Source organism: Cyanistes caeruleus, unplaced genomic scaffold (genome assembly GCF_971803275.1).
Source record: "Cyanistes caeruleus unplaced genomic scaffold, bCyaCae1.hap1.1 HAP1_SCAFFOLD_89, whole genome shotgun sequence".
Lineage (NCBI taxonomy): Eukaryota > Metazoa > Chordata > Aves > Passeriformes > Paridae > Cyanistes > Cyanistes caeruleus.
Window position 1 is genome coordinate 1,728,827 of NW_028255894.1, and position 13,968 is coordinate 1,742,794.

A 13,968-nucleotide genomic window follows, 5' to 3' on the forward strand; every position below is an offset into this window, starting at 1 on the left:
AGGTGAGACCCCCTTCTCCCCACTGCCTCTGACATTTGTGCCCTGTGCTGAAGTTTCCCAACACAGTCCCCACTGTTGTGGGCCAGAGGGCCTCGTCACCAAGGGACAGCTAAGGAGACTGGAAAAGGCTGGGAGAGGCGGGTGCCCACAAGGAGTCACCTCCCCAAGGGCCCAGGTCCCCTTGCAGGACAGTGGTCAAAGATCAGAACTCTGTGAATCAGTCCTGGGAGATGTTTGTCCCCCTGGCTCACGGTCTTGGCTACTTTTTCACCCTGGCAGGGAGATGTCGTCTGCCTCTATCCCCTTGTGTTCCCGCATTGTTCCCTACCTGCTCCAGCTGCTCAGCACACAGGAGGCACGCTGGGATCTGCCTGCCCTGGCATTCCTTGTGGAGGTGAGCCCCATGGCCAAAACTGCCTCCCTGCAGAGCTGCCTGCCACCTCTCTGCCCTCTCACAGCTGCAGCTGCCTGGGATGGTGCCCATGCCCTGTGTTGGTTCTGGGCTCCTGCCAGCTGGCTCCCCTGTCACTGCCCTGTGCCTTTCAGATCCTGGACTACCTGGACTTGAGCGAACGCAGCGCTAACAGAGTCCTGGAAATCTTCTCAAGGCACCTGAGTAGCGAGAGCAGGGACAAGCGTCACCTGGCACTCAGGGCCCTTTTCAAGTTGATTGATGATCCCTCGATGGTGAGAAGTGGGCAGTGGCTGAAGCAGTGCTGGGGAACGCAGTCACTTGGGCTCGGCTGGGCTTCGGGCACCGAGGCAGCTGCTCCCAGCTCTCCTGCCTCCTGCTTCAGCTGCCTGAGTGCTTTGGGACAGGCCTTTGGCCTCTTGGCCCTGTGGCAGCAGGGTGGCGTTTCACAGACTTGTCTTCCACACAGGCTGAAAAAATGCAGAGCCTGACTGAAAGTCTTGTGGAGCTCCTGTGGGATGCAGATGGAGAGATAGTTAGGAAGGCAATCATGGTGCTCAGCTTTATAGTTTTGGACAAGGACATGCTGATACCCAGCCACATGGCTCTGCAGCTGGCTGAGGCACTCCTGCCACTCTTTGACCATGTAAGACTCTGTGCCCCCAGCCGAGGCCACTGGGTGCTGCCCAGACACTTGGTGCCCTGGGGATTTGCCCACCTGCGCCCTGCTGAGCCCCATGCAGACAGGGCTGAGGTGTTTTTTCCTTCCTTTCATATAGGATAATAGCCAGGTGCAGCTGGTGTCCATATTATTCTTCCGATCGCTGATGACTGTTCTAACGGAAAAGGAAAAAAAGGCCCTGAAGTCACACGTGCACCAGAGCCTGCTGCCACTCTTCTTCCACTGCCACGACGAGAACCAGCAGGTGGCGGAGGTGAGGATTCCTGGGCTGCTGCTGTCACCCGGGCACGGGGCTCGGCTGCCTCCTGCCCTGGCACCTTGCCGGCTGCAGCCTCCTCCAGGCCTTGGCACACAAATGCGGGTCCTGTGTCCTGGCTTGTGGGGCCATCTGCGGGTCTCTGCTGCTCTCCAGGCTTCTTGGGCAACGCTGCTTTGTGCGGCTGAGTTCCTGAAGAGGAGAGATCTGGAAAGACCAGTGAAGAAGAAGAAGCTGTGGATGATCACCGAGTGCCTGGTAAGGACGGCTTGGAAGGCCCAGCCTCAGCCTGGAGAAGCCCCCTGTCTCCGGCGCTCGGTTTGTGGGGCTGGCAGCTGTGCCCCTGCCCAGTGCCGCAGCCGGCCACACGGCTTCTTCTCCAGGCTCCTGGGGCCCCGAGCCGGGTGCCAATGGAGCCCCACACTGGGGCTGCGGGCAGGGGCGGCACCGCGGCTCCCCGGGCAGCAGCCGGCCCTCTGCCCCCTCCAGAGCCCGGCGCCAGCGGCTGCTGGCCGGGCCTCAGGGCTGGGCGGGCACGGGAGGCCGGGGCTGGCCGCAGGCAGTGCCCGGCCGAGGGGCAGAGCCCGCACCAACCCTTCCCTCCTGCCGCTCTCTGCAGCTGGCACAGAACAGGAACCGAGCGGCCGAGCAGCTGCGCCGGGCCCTGCCGTACCTGGACTGCCCACAGGAGCCCTTGCAAGAGGCGGCCATCAGGTTCATCGGTGAGCCACGAACCCGGGCTCCCTCCCCGCCCCGCCGCAGCTCGGCCCCGGCCCCGGCTGCTGCCCCGGCAGCGGCACCCGGGCCCGGCGCCCTGGAGCCCCGGCTGCCCTCGGGGCTGCTGCTGCCGGCCTCTGGCAGCCGTGCCCTTGGGCTGAGTCAGGATGCGGCAAGGGCCCGGGCTGAGCCCTGCCGGGGCGGGAGGCCGTGTGGCCACAGGGCTGGCAGCGCCGCTGGCAGGGAGCTGTGCCGCTGGGGCCCTGACAGGCTCTGTGTTCCCAGGGATAGCCGGGCGGCTCCTGAGGGGGCAGAAGGAAGAGATGCAGCTCATTTACAAATGTGAGTGAGGGCAGCGGGCTGTCAGTGGGGCTGGCGGGTGGAGCTGCAGGTCCTGGCCTGGCTGCGGAGGGCTCTGCTCCCCGTGTGGATGAGGGGCAGTGTGAGCAGAGCACACCGAGATTTCAGGGGCACATGGGGCATTCGTGGCCAGCAGCTTCAGGCTGATCCCCTTGGTCCCTGCTCCCTGCTGGCCATGGCAAGAGCCGACTGGGATGGCCCTGGCAGGGGGCTATCCGTGGGCCCTCACAGGTCTGGGATCTGACCGTGGCTCTGTTCGTCTCTCTTCCAGCCCTTGTGAACATGGTGGATGGCAGCAGCCCTGCCATTGTAAACCTGGCAATTCAAACACTGTACATCCTACAGGCAATAGAGAGGGCTCGATATTCCATCTTTGATAACCTGCAAGATCAGCTACGCAGGGCATGGAGGACAAAGCCTCGTCTGTCGGGCCTAGGCTGGCTGTGCTGCTGGAGCTCTGCAGAGAGCTGATCTGGCAGGCTCTGTCTGCTGGGCACCACCTGAGAGAGCAGCGATTTTCCTTTTCTCTAGCATTGTTCCTTTATTTTTTTTTCCTTATGTATATAAATATAGCATATTACATAGGCATATAGTTATAATAGGCAGTCTCACAAGACCTTTTTTTTGCTACCCATGGTGTACAGGGCATAGGGGAAGAGAGGTGTCATGAATAAAATCTCTCAAGAAATCCACCCCAGATAAAATACTGTGTTTAGTTATGTACAGTTAATGTTCTTATCCCATTTGTAAACCTTGTACCCCTTGTTTACTCTGATGGTTATTAGTAATGTTAATTACTTACCAGTTTCTGAAGTGTTTTAAAGGTTCTTATGAGACATTCCTGTACCCTTTCCCCTTACTTCCCTGCTACCTTGTAACAGAGCTGCTCCCAGGGGAGCTAAATCCAACTAACAAAAGCAACCCATTAGAAAGGTATGCCACAGAAGGAGGCAACTCCCATGGTCTCTGTGCCACACTAGAACAAAGAAACTCCCAGGAAGCTGTGTAACCGAGTAATATGCAAACTAAGGCGTGCAGGACACCAAAACAATGAGCTAACAGAGGAATAAAAGGACAATGAAACATATTTGAGCAAGCAATGATGCAAGATCATCTCCCTGCATCACCTACACCTGCTTAAAAACCATCTTCCTGCATCACCATGAGCTAAGAGGACTGGAAAGGACTGACAGCCCTAGACAGCAAACCAGGATGACAGGTCCCTGACTACTCTCATGAGGATGGAAGCCCCAGCTCTGCAGTGTGTGCTACAAAGCTGAATTGTGTCTCCTCCTTGGAGCTGACAGTGTGGGAATGGCCGTGATGCAAGCAATCCCTTGGGCCCCCGCCACCCCAAGAGCTGAATCCTAATAAAGGCATCAAACAGGAGTTTTGTCTCCTGGCCAATTTCTTTCAATTACCATGTGCTGCACGGGCCGTGGCCGAGGGGGCCTGGACCCACCCGGAGCTCCTCCCGGAGCCCAGCGGACTCCAGCTCAGCGGGGGCCGGCAGCGGGGCACGGCTCAGGCTCGGCAAGGTGTGAGCAGCCGTGGTCCGGCCCAGCCTCAGCCGGGGTCCCGCAGCCTCCCGTCCCCACCCGGTCACTGCTGGGGCCAGCCCGGCCCCGCCAGGCCGAGCCTGTGCGATTCAGCCCTTCTGGGACACAGGGCCAGAAAGACTTCAGCCCTGAAGCAGCAGGCTTTGAGTTCAAGCCTTGGGAAGCACTTGCCAAAGGCTTGATGGCAATTCATACATTCATCAAGTCACCCCACTGAAAGTTATGTTTCTAGAATCTTCCTGTATCTCTCCCCCGATTGGTTGCAATTCATCACAGTATTTTGCATCTTTCTAACCCCAGTCTGTGTCTGGACCCATGCCCTCAGACTGCGCCCTCACACCTCCCCTAGATATTGTTGTGTCTGCCCCTAGGCCTGGTCTTTGCACTTTGCTCCTGTGCTGCGCAGGCTTTATGGGCCTCATCCCTACTTGATTTTCCTATTCCAGTTGGTTTTGGGGACTCCAGTGAACCCGCTCCTTTAATTTCCTCCTCGGTTGCCCGGGTGTCAGGGGACCCTGAAGCTTTAAGGATTGTTGCGGCCACTGTCAGCACGACTGCAAGGGCCGCAGTGCAGCGGGGCCCGGCCCGACCGGCAGCCGGGTACCTCCTCAAAGGTGGAAGCAAGAGAGAGATTTCCCTGGCTTGCCTGTCTGCAAAATGTCAATCTCACCGAGGTGGATCCAGCTTTTTAAATGCTTTAATAGGTAGTCAGTTCCCACAGCTAGCCAGCTCTTGGATTTTGCTTGGCACAGGGGCAGCTCTCGCTTAGCAGCTCCTCTCAGTAAAATCATTTCCATGGGGGGCTTCTTCCCTGCTCACCAAATAGCAATTCATGCAAAAGCAGCACAAACTGTTCTTCCTGTCCTCCTATCTTTGCCAGAGAGTGCCTTTCAAAGGGATAATAATTGGGAGGGAGGGGGTTTACATTTTCCATTGCAAAGGAGCCTCCTGCCTCCCTTAGCAGGCCCCTGTCTTTCAAAGGAAGACACACACGGTCTCCTTTTGCACCTTCACTTGGCCCCAGCCGCTCCTGATCATTTGAAGGAGCGGCCCAGAAGAAGGGGCTGCAATCCCCCAAGGCCTGGGCTGCTCCAGGCCGCTCCTGGTGCCTTGGGCTGTTGAAGGGGTGCCAGGGTGGCCTTTGTGACACAGGCACGGGGTGCCGGGTTGGCCTTTGTGACACAGGCACGGGGTGCCGGGGTGGCCTTTGTGACACAGGCACGGGGTGTCAGGGCCCGTGGTGACGCGGGACCTTGCGGTGCCCAAAGTCCATTGTGACATGGCAGAGCCCTGCCCCGGCTGGGGGGTATATAAAGGGCTTGCGGGGCCTGGGTCAGTCCCAGGACAGTGGCTGTGTCCAGGTACCTGTGTGCGCCAGAGGACTGCAGGCACGGAGGAGGAGAAGGTGAAGCCCAAGTCCCAGCCCCCCAGGCCCTGGCCCGGCTCACAGAGAGCCCAGGCCTTGAGGGAGCAGCAAGAGGAGGCTGAGAGGGCAAGCAGAGGGAGGAGAGGAGCCGTGGAGTCCTGCGCTGAGGAAGAGCCAGAGCTCTGCCGAGGAGAAATGAACAAGTTCCAGCAAGGGACTCCAGGGGAAGCCTGCACTGAGCCACAGATGTCCCCAGGAGAAGCCCAGAGCTGCCAGGAGCTCTCTGAGTGGGATGAAGGCCTTGAGCAAGAGCTGGTCCAAGTATGGGGGAGCTACTGGCATTTCTGGGACTGGGATGAGGGCAGGGAGCAAGAGCCCTCCCCAGTTGTCTCCGAGTGGGGCGAGTGCAGGGAGCAGGAGCCGTGGCAGGCGGACAGCGATCACTGTCAGGAATTCTCAGATTGGGAAGAATCTCCTGAGCAGCGGCTGTCCCCAGGAGAAGGCACGAGCCGCCAGGCACTCTTGGACTGGGAAGCTTGCCGCAAGCAAGAGCTGTGCCAGGATGGCCAGGAGGTGACTGGAGGCAAAGCAAAGAGAAAATCCTCCAGGTCCAGCAGGGATGATGACAGTGATGGAGAGCTGGCTCAGGACAGCAGGGAATACTGCGACATCCTGTGCAGCCAGCTCAAGGCCTGGCAGCGGGAGGACGATGACTGGGATGAGGTGAGCGTCCTGGAGCTGCACGAGGAAGGAGAAGAGGCCAGGCAGCAGAGACTGGCAGATTTAGCCCAAGAGGGAATCCTGCTGCCTGTCCCTCGAGAAGCTTGGGTGGAGTGCCAGGAGCCCGAGCTGTGCCCGCAAGAGCAACTCTGTGCCGGGCCTGGCCCTCTGGCAGCCCAAGCCACGGTGGAAGATGTCTCTTCTCCTGGGCAGCCGCTTCCCCACAGGAAAGGCCGCTCGCTCTTGAGGCAGGCACTGCGGGCACTGCTGGCGCTGCAGGCACTGCGGGGGCTGTTCCGCTGCCCCTGCCTGGCGGCACAGCCACAGGATCAGCGCCCGCTGCCAGCAGCACCGGGCTGCAGATGGCGGCTGCCCCGCGGCCTGCCCAGAGCCCCGAGGGAGCCGCACGGGCTGCCCCGGCATGTGCTGGCCCTGCGGGCTGAGCCGGCCCCGGCCGCTCTGCGGCACCCCCGGGGCGGCTCCCCGAGGGCACACGGCAGCCCAAAGCAGCACCCAAAGGGGGACCCTCACTGCCGGGGCTCAGCGCCGCATCCCGGCCCATCGTCCGGCCGGGAAGGCACCTGGAAAGTCATCGGCTCCCAGCGGCAGCCTGGCACCGCCAGCGGCACCCCTGCACCGGGTCCCCGAGGGCCACAGCCACACGGCTCTTGGCCCTTTGCAGGGACACTGGCTCCAGCTCCTCCCTGCTGGACTCCAAGGCCATTTCCTCTCCTCAGGAAAGGACTCCATGCTGATCCTGTGGCCTTTGGCCATGAGGAATGGACACAGACAGGAGGTGTTGCTTCCAGGACACGACGGCGGCCTGCTGGACTGCAACACACACAATTCTAACAAAAGAAAAGAAAGTTGTGTTTAGGAAGTAGTAGTAGAAAAGAAAAAAACCCCAAACCCTGCCCCCCCCTCCCCCCCCCAAAACCTGCATAAGACCCTCCAGAAACCAAAAAATTATAAAGAATAAGAATAGGAATATTAGGAAGAAGAGGTAGAAGCTGAAGTAGATGAAGACGTAGTACTACTTAAAACATGGAAAATTAAGAATAAGAATAAAATGTTGGAGTCTGGAATACAGAGTGTGTGCCCTTGTTTCTGATACTTAGTTATAAGATCCAGGTATAAGTTCCCCCTGGCAGGGCAGGTCCCTGGGTGCTGCCCCTGGCCCAGATAGTTTTCAGATGGGAAAAACTATCAGAGGTAAGGTTTTAGAAGACAAAATGTCTTCCCTGCTGACAGCACCGTAAGGAATAGCTGCAGGGCAGAGTTTTAAAAACAGAGGTTGTCTTGTCCTCTCTACAGCCTTGCATGGTGCTCAGCATGATAGATCAGGGGAAAAAATATTATAGTGGTGTGGTAGCAGCCTCAGGGAGACAAAGAGTTAACATTGTCCCACCCCAAACCCCTTGAGAAGGGCGGCCCAGGAGTTCTGATTGGGTTTGAGTCCCTGCAGGGGCTCTCCCTTGCTGTGCTTCTACTGCTCCCTGACCCTGAACTCCACCCTCAAAGGTGGAAACCCTTGAGAGTTCTGTCCCTCAAAAACCCCTGCTGTGCCTCTGTTCGGGGCTCTCTGTTCTGGACCTGACTTTGTTCCCATGCTGAATAAATGGTTTCATGAACGGGAGCCCGTCTTGGTTGGTGTTTGATGCTGGTCCCCAGAATCCTGCTGCTTCCCTGGATGAGATCCTGAGGTTGCTGACTGCAACATATGGTGAGAGATTGCGTGGCCTCCAGTGAAGCATGAGAACAGCAGGACCCGGCTCCATGGACACCTCGTAAGTCACCGGCTGATGGCTTGAGAGCTGGCGAGACTTCCGCCTAAGAAATGAGGACTCGAGAGTACCTGGCAGGAAGGCTGGGTTGGGAGTGCCTCGGGCATGGGGACGAAAAGGGCTTACGGAGGTGTGGGAGCCAAGACCAGACACTGGGACACCTTCCATCACCCAACGAGACATATTATGGACGATTATATTAACATTATGGACGATTATATTAACATTATGGACGATTATGGATGGTATGGCTCTTCTGGTGGACTGTTTTTGTCTTCTGTGAAGTTCCTTTTTTTTTTTTTGGTGTATACCTCCCTGTACCTTCCCCTTTCCTCTGTTCCTAAGGGCAGGACAAAGGGTGAAAAAAGCCAAGATGGCTCGGGGCTGCTGCCAACTCCCCATCACCCCGGTGTCTTTCTGCCATCCCATCCCTGTTCCTAAGGCAGGCAAGGGACAGAGAACATCCAGAGTGATGCAGGTCTGCTGCCGTCTGCCCGCTGTTCCGTGTCCTCCTTCACCCCCTGTCTTTCCATATTCCCCATTCCCGGTCCGGGAAAGTCCATCCCGGCCTCCCCCCCCATCCCAAGATGGCTCTGGCCACGCGGTCTGGGATTCCTTGTTTCCCACCTTGCTCCTTCTTTTCCAGCCCCGAACCTTCCCTTCCCCCAGTAACTCCTGCTTCGCTCCCACCCCTTTGTTCGGTGCTCCACCCCTGGGGGCTCTGCCTTTTCCATCGTGGGCAACACCTCCTCCGGGGAGATCGAAACTGGAACCTGAGCTCCCAAAGCCAGGGTTTCACCGAGATCATCTAAAGCAGCGATGCCCACATGGGAACCAGAGCCGAAACTGGAGATGGAAGAACTCTGCCCCTCGTGAGAGGAGATCTAAGAGCTGCACCCTTCCTCAAAGAGAATCCTAAACTGGAAGAGACTGAACTAAAAAACCATTATGTTTGCATTAAGTACCATCACCGTTTCATTTGCCCGGCATGGTCCGAGATTTAAATGTTTGTTTTCAATATTGTTTTTTCTGTTTGCTTAATGTGTTTTGTTATTGAGCTTTTGTTGTCCCACAAAGCAAAGCGGGTGCTCTGTGGAGGAGGGGAGATTTTAAGGTATATGTTTGGAAACATTTTAAACTCCTAATTATAATAAAAAAAAAATAAAAAAAAAAAAATAAAAAAGGAGCAGATGTGGCAGCGGCCTCAGGGGAGACAAAGAGTTACATTGTCCCACCCCAAACCCCTTGAGAAGGGCGGCCCAGGTGTTCTGATTGGGTTTGAGTCCCTGCAGGGTTCTCCCTTGCTGTGCTTCTACTGGTCCCTGACCCTGAACTCCACCCTCAAAGGTGGAAACCCTCGGGGGTTCTGTCCCTCAAAAACCCCTGCTGTGCCTCTGTTCAGGGCTCTCTGTTCTGGACCTGACTTTGTTCCCATGCTGAATAAATGGTTTCGTGAACCGGGAGCCCGTCTCGGTTGGTGTTTGATGCTGGTCCCCAGAATCCTGCTGCTTCTCTGGACGAGATCCTGGAGTTGCGGACTGCAATAGCAGGGTATTGGATGAAATACACAAATTGACACATTGGGGGACGCAGGGTCTATGTGACCACTCCTTGAGGGAGAACATCTGCATAGGGGTTTATGATATAGCAAAGGCCATCACTCAGGGCTGTGTAACGTGTCAAAGGGTAAACCAACGAGTGATGACGAAACCCGTACCAGGGGGGAGGGAACTAGCGGAGAGACCCTTCCAAAATGTGTAAATTGATTTCACAGAAATGCCTCTAGCACAGGGATACAAACACCTGCTAGTGATTGTAGATCACCTGACCCATTGGCCAGAGGCTTTTCCCACTTGGAATGAAAGAGCGAGAGTAGTAGTCAAAATACTTTTGGAACATATTGTCCCCAGGTATGGGTTAATCAATAACATAGACTCGGCCCCCATTTCACTGCCCATGTCCTCCAGGAAACCACTGAAGCCCTGGGGATAAAGTGGAGGTTACACACCCCATGGCATCCCCAGAGCTCCGGTCAGGTAGAACGGATGAATAAGACCATAAAAACCACCTTAACCAAGCTGACTCTGGAGACTAAATTAGATTGGATAAAATGTTTCCCTTTGGCTTTATTACAGATAAGAACCCGACCTCGAGCAGATTTAGGGGTATCCCCTTATGAAATGTTATTTGGACTCCCCTTTTTAATTACTCCTTACAGCACTGCCCAGTATACGGAAGGGGAAGAAACCTCAAGGAGGTATTTGGAAACTGTTGTTAAAACTTTAGAAAACCTCAGGAAAAAAGGGTATCTCCCCCAGACTCCTCCCTTAGAGGTAGACACACACCATATTAACCCTGGGGATTGGGTATTGGTAAAATCTTGGGCTAACTCTCCTCTCACTCCAAAGTTTGAAGGACCCTACCAAGTTCAACTCACCACACATACGGCTGTGAGAACCCGGGAAAAAGGGTGGACACACGTGACTCGAGTTAAAGGACCAGTGGCACCACCAGATGGGGAAGTCAACTCTGAAAAAGATCCCTCTAACTGGACTGTTGTCCCCAACGCCAAGGACTTGAAAATAACCTAAAGAAGGAAACCCAGAGACTAAAGTCCCCAATCAGGAACTGGAATTACAACAGTTGTTGTTAAGTGTTCTCTTGGCTGCTACATTTGTGGTTAAGTGTTTCTTTAAAGTCTGTGAACTAATGTTAAGGTGTTTTCCAGTTGTGGTTAACTTGTAACTATTATTATTATTATTATTTTTATTATTATTATTATTATTATTTGAAAAAGTAAAAGAACCCCTCCCCCCCTGAATAAGGCTCCAATTTCTTAGCCAAGACTATATTCCTCCCTGGGCAGCTTTTCCCAAGACCAAAACCGACAACAGTAAAAAGGAGAAGGACAAAAAAAATAATAAAGCTGTAAGCCTTGGACTCAGACCCCCAAAAAAGTGTGAGGAAAACCCCAAGAGGAAGACCAGGGGAGATCAAACATGGTTCCTGCTGGACTTTTGGGAGTCACGGACTGGAGGGAGCCTAAAAGGATCATCACAAGGCTCATGGTAGGTCTGGTGATAGCAATGCACCTCACCAATGCCATGGGGACAGACTCTTGCATGAAATGTTATTATCCCTTGTATGATGGGGAAAATCTAGGGTCCCTGGTAAGGGTCCACACAAATTTGAGTCCTTCTTGTCACAACAAATCACAATTAGAAGAATGCCAAGAAAACGGAAAAACATATTGGATTACCAGAAATACAGTCACTTTTAGAGAACGTCTTCTGGGAGACTGTCCCATGAGGGATACTTGGCTGTGCTTTGAAATGAACGAACCAGTAAAAGGTGAACCTGATGTAGTAAAGGAGAAAAGAGTGGACATGAGGGTGGGAAATGAAGAATAGGAAAATTTGAGTGGGAAGAACTTGTTCATTGATTCAGCTGAAAAGATCAGCAAGGAATTAAATATAACTGATTGTTTGGTATGTGGGAGTACTAAAATGTCTGATATTTGGCTGGAAGGGAATTAGCTTGAAACCTCGAGAAATTTTAAGCATAAAATGAACTGGGGAAGACCAAAGAACACCAGGGTAAAGGAGAAGAGAAAAATGGGAGTTAAAGGCTAAGGTAATTGGGGAAGACTGTATTCTACAAACTGGAAAAAGATATAGAACCCTGGTGGGGCGGATGGCATGCAAAAGATATAACAAAGAATCTAGGAACTAAATGGGTTCCCCAAGAGCCCAACTGATACTGGTCCTTAGAGAAAAGGGGAAAAGGGTGCATTCATCACAAAGGATATAACCTTTATGAATGTGCAGAAAAAGGGATCAATCCCTTCTGGGGAATTAGAAGCCTATCAAAGCATTGGGAGTACCCCTATGAAGACAGGGAGGGTTTTTGGGAAGCCCCAGATGATTTCTTTTGGATCTGCGGGGATGCAGCTTATACACATCTACCAGGAGACTGGTCAGGTAGCTGCACGATTGGGGTGATAAAGCCAGCTTTCTTCCTGCTCCCTAAAGAGATTGGCTCAGAGCTTGGAGTACCACTATATGACAACCTAAAGAGGCCCCTAAAAAGGAAGAAGAGGAGTGTAATAAGCACAGGAGGGACCCAGGATTGGAAAGGAACAGTCTGGACCCTGGAGGAAATAATAAGAACTTATGGGCCAGCAACCTGGGCCCAGGATGGGTCCTGGGGATATAGGACCCCAATATACATGTTAAACAGAATAATCAGGCTCCAAGCTGTAATTGAAATAACATGGAACAAAACAGCCCTGGCCCTTGATCATATAAGTGACCACCTCTCCCAGACCTGATGTACCTGGTGTACCAACTCCGACTGGCAGTAGATTACCTTCTCGCTGATGAGGGGGGAATCTGTGGGAAGTTCAACACCTCTGAATGCTGCCTAGAAATAGATGATAAAAGTGAAGTAATCTGGAACATTTCTAAAGAGATCAGAAAAATCTCCTACGTAGGGAACCAAGAATGGACACCGATCCTGAATACTGATTGATGGGATAGTTTCTGGTCCTTTAAGGGCTGGTGGGAAAAGGTGGCATTCATCGGTATAGCGGGACTAGCAGGACTGTTATTTCTTCCCTGCATCATCCCGTGTTTGATCAGAATGATTACCTCAGTAACACAGTCCAGCAGCACGATCTACAACTCATTAGAAATAACCCAAGAGAAGGGAAAAACTAAGATCCTAATGTTAGGAAGTTCAGAGCTGAAAGAAGCAAAAAGGGTATATGACCAATACCAAAGACTAAAGAAGTTTCACTACCAGGAGCCTGAAATAACAAATTGACGCAGGCTGATGCCTGGTCAAATTAAAAGAGGGGGGATATTGTTATAAATAAAAATCCCAGTGTTCAAATTATATGTTCCTGTTTCAATCCCAGTTTAGGTCCCTGGATAAGGGGTTTTGGTGTTGTAAGTCCCAAAAGGGTTCACTGTTAAGGAGTTCATATTTGTTTTATTTCTTTTTGGTGTTGCAAGCCCTAAAAGGGCCCACTGTCAAGAAGTTTGTACTTGTTTTATCCTTGCATTTGTACCCCCACCCCTTATTCTCTTCCAACCCGTTGGGCAATTTAGCCGCTGCTACCCAGGATAAACTTCCCCATTTCCCATAAAGACTTGCACATGGGTGCATATTAAAATCATATTACCACCTGGGAGCAAAGACAGCCCTGGACAACGAGCCACGCTCAGGGAACATCTGGAGGACCCCACTGTGGAGGCAGCGGGGACCTGTGGAGACTGGGTGTGCCAATCCCAGTCCAGCAAGCTGGTTGCCATGACCTGGGCAGGACTTGAGAGGGAAGACACCCCTAGACCTTTGAACCTAAGACAGAGTCTCTGGGTGATCCTGGCGAGGATAGAGGCTCTGGTCCTGCTGACAGTGGATGACAACAGGCCTGTGTGATCCTCCTCCTCGACATCGACCACGGGGAGCAGCGGCGGCGCGCACCCCGAGCCCCCACCTCTAGGCCCAGTTCTCTCTAATAAAGGCTTGTTAAAGGGAGCAGAAGGTCTCCTGGCCCTTTAATTCACCGCACCTGCACTGCGGGTAGGAGGGGTAGGAGGCACAGCTGGGAGGAGGGAGGGGTGGGGGGAAGCTGGTTTTAGGGCTATCACTTTACCTCTCATGATCCTTTCCTGAGTTTTCTGCCAGAAATCTCTCTCCTCCCCCACTCATCCACAGGGATTTGGGGCAGTTTTCCCTTTTGGGGGGAAATACGAGCGATGCACTGATGCTCCTAATTAGAGGTGGGAGAAGTGCGGCTCCAGGGCTTCCCGCTGAGCCGGAGCCACCGAACACCCAGGGCTGGGAAAGGCGGGCCGGGAGCTGCGGAGAACTTTGTTTGTGTTGGGAGCTCAATGGCAGCTCGGGCCGGGCCCGTTCCAGGCCTGTTCCTCATCTCCGCCCTTCCCCTCACACAGCCCGGGGGGCCCTGAGAGCGCGGGGCGGGGCTGTGCCGTGTGCAGAGCCCACCGCTGGCTACGATTGGCTGCTGCTGCCGTCACTCGTGATTCTGGCGCGCGCTGATTGGGCAGAGCGGGGACAAGCCCGGCCCCGCTGGCGCCCCCAGGGC

At 54.1% G+C, this 13,968-nt stretch overlaps 1 long non-coding RNA gene across 1 annotated transcript; it reads left to right on the forward strand.

Annotated features, from left to right (window-relative positions):
* The first annotated feature begins 1,993 nt into the window (after positions 1 to 1,993).
* LOC147646662 (uncharacterized) lies at positions 1,994 to 3,026 on the forward strand. The gene is made up of 3 exons (XR_015281821.1): positions 1,994 to 2,072; positions 2,353 to 2,409; positions 2,699 to 3,026. It is a non-coding gene; the product is annotated as an uncharacterized LOC147646662 (long non-coding RNA).
* The last annotated feature ends 10,942 nt before the right edge of the window (positions 3,027 to 13,968 follow it).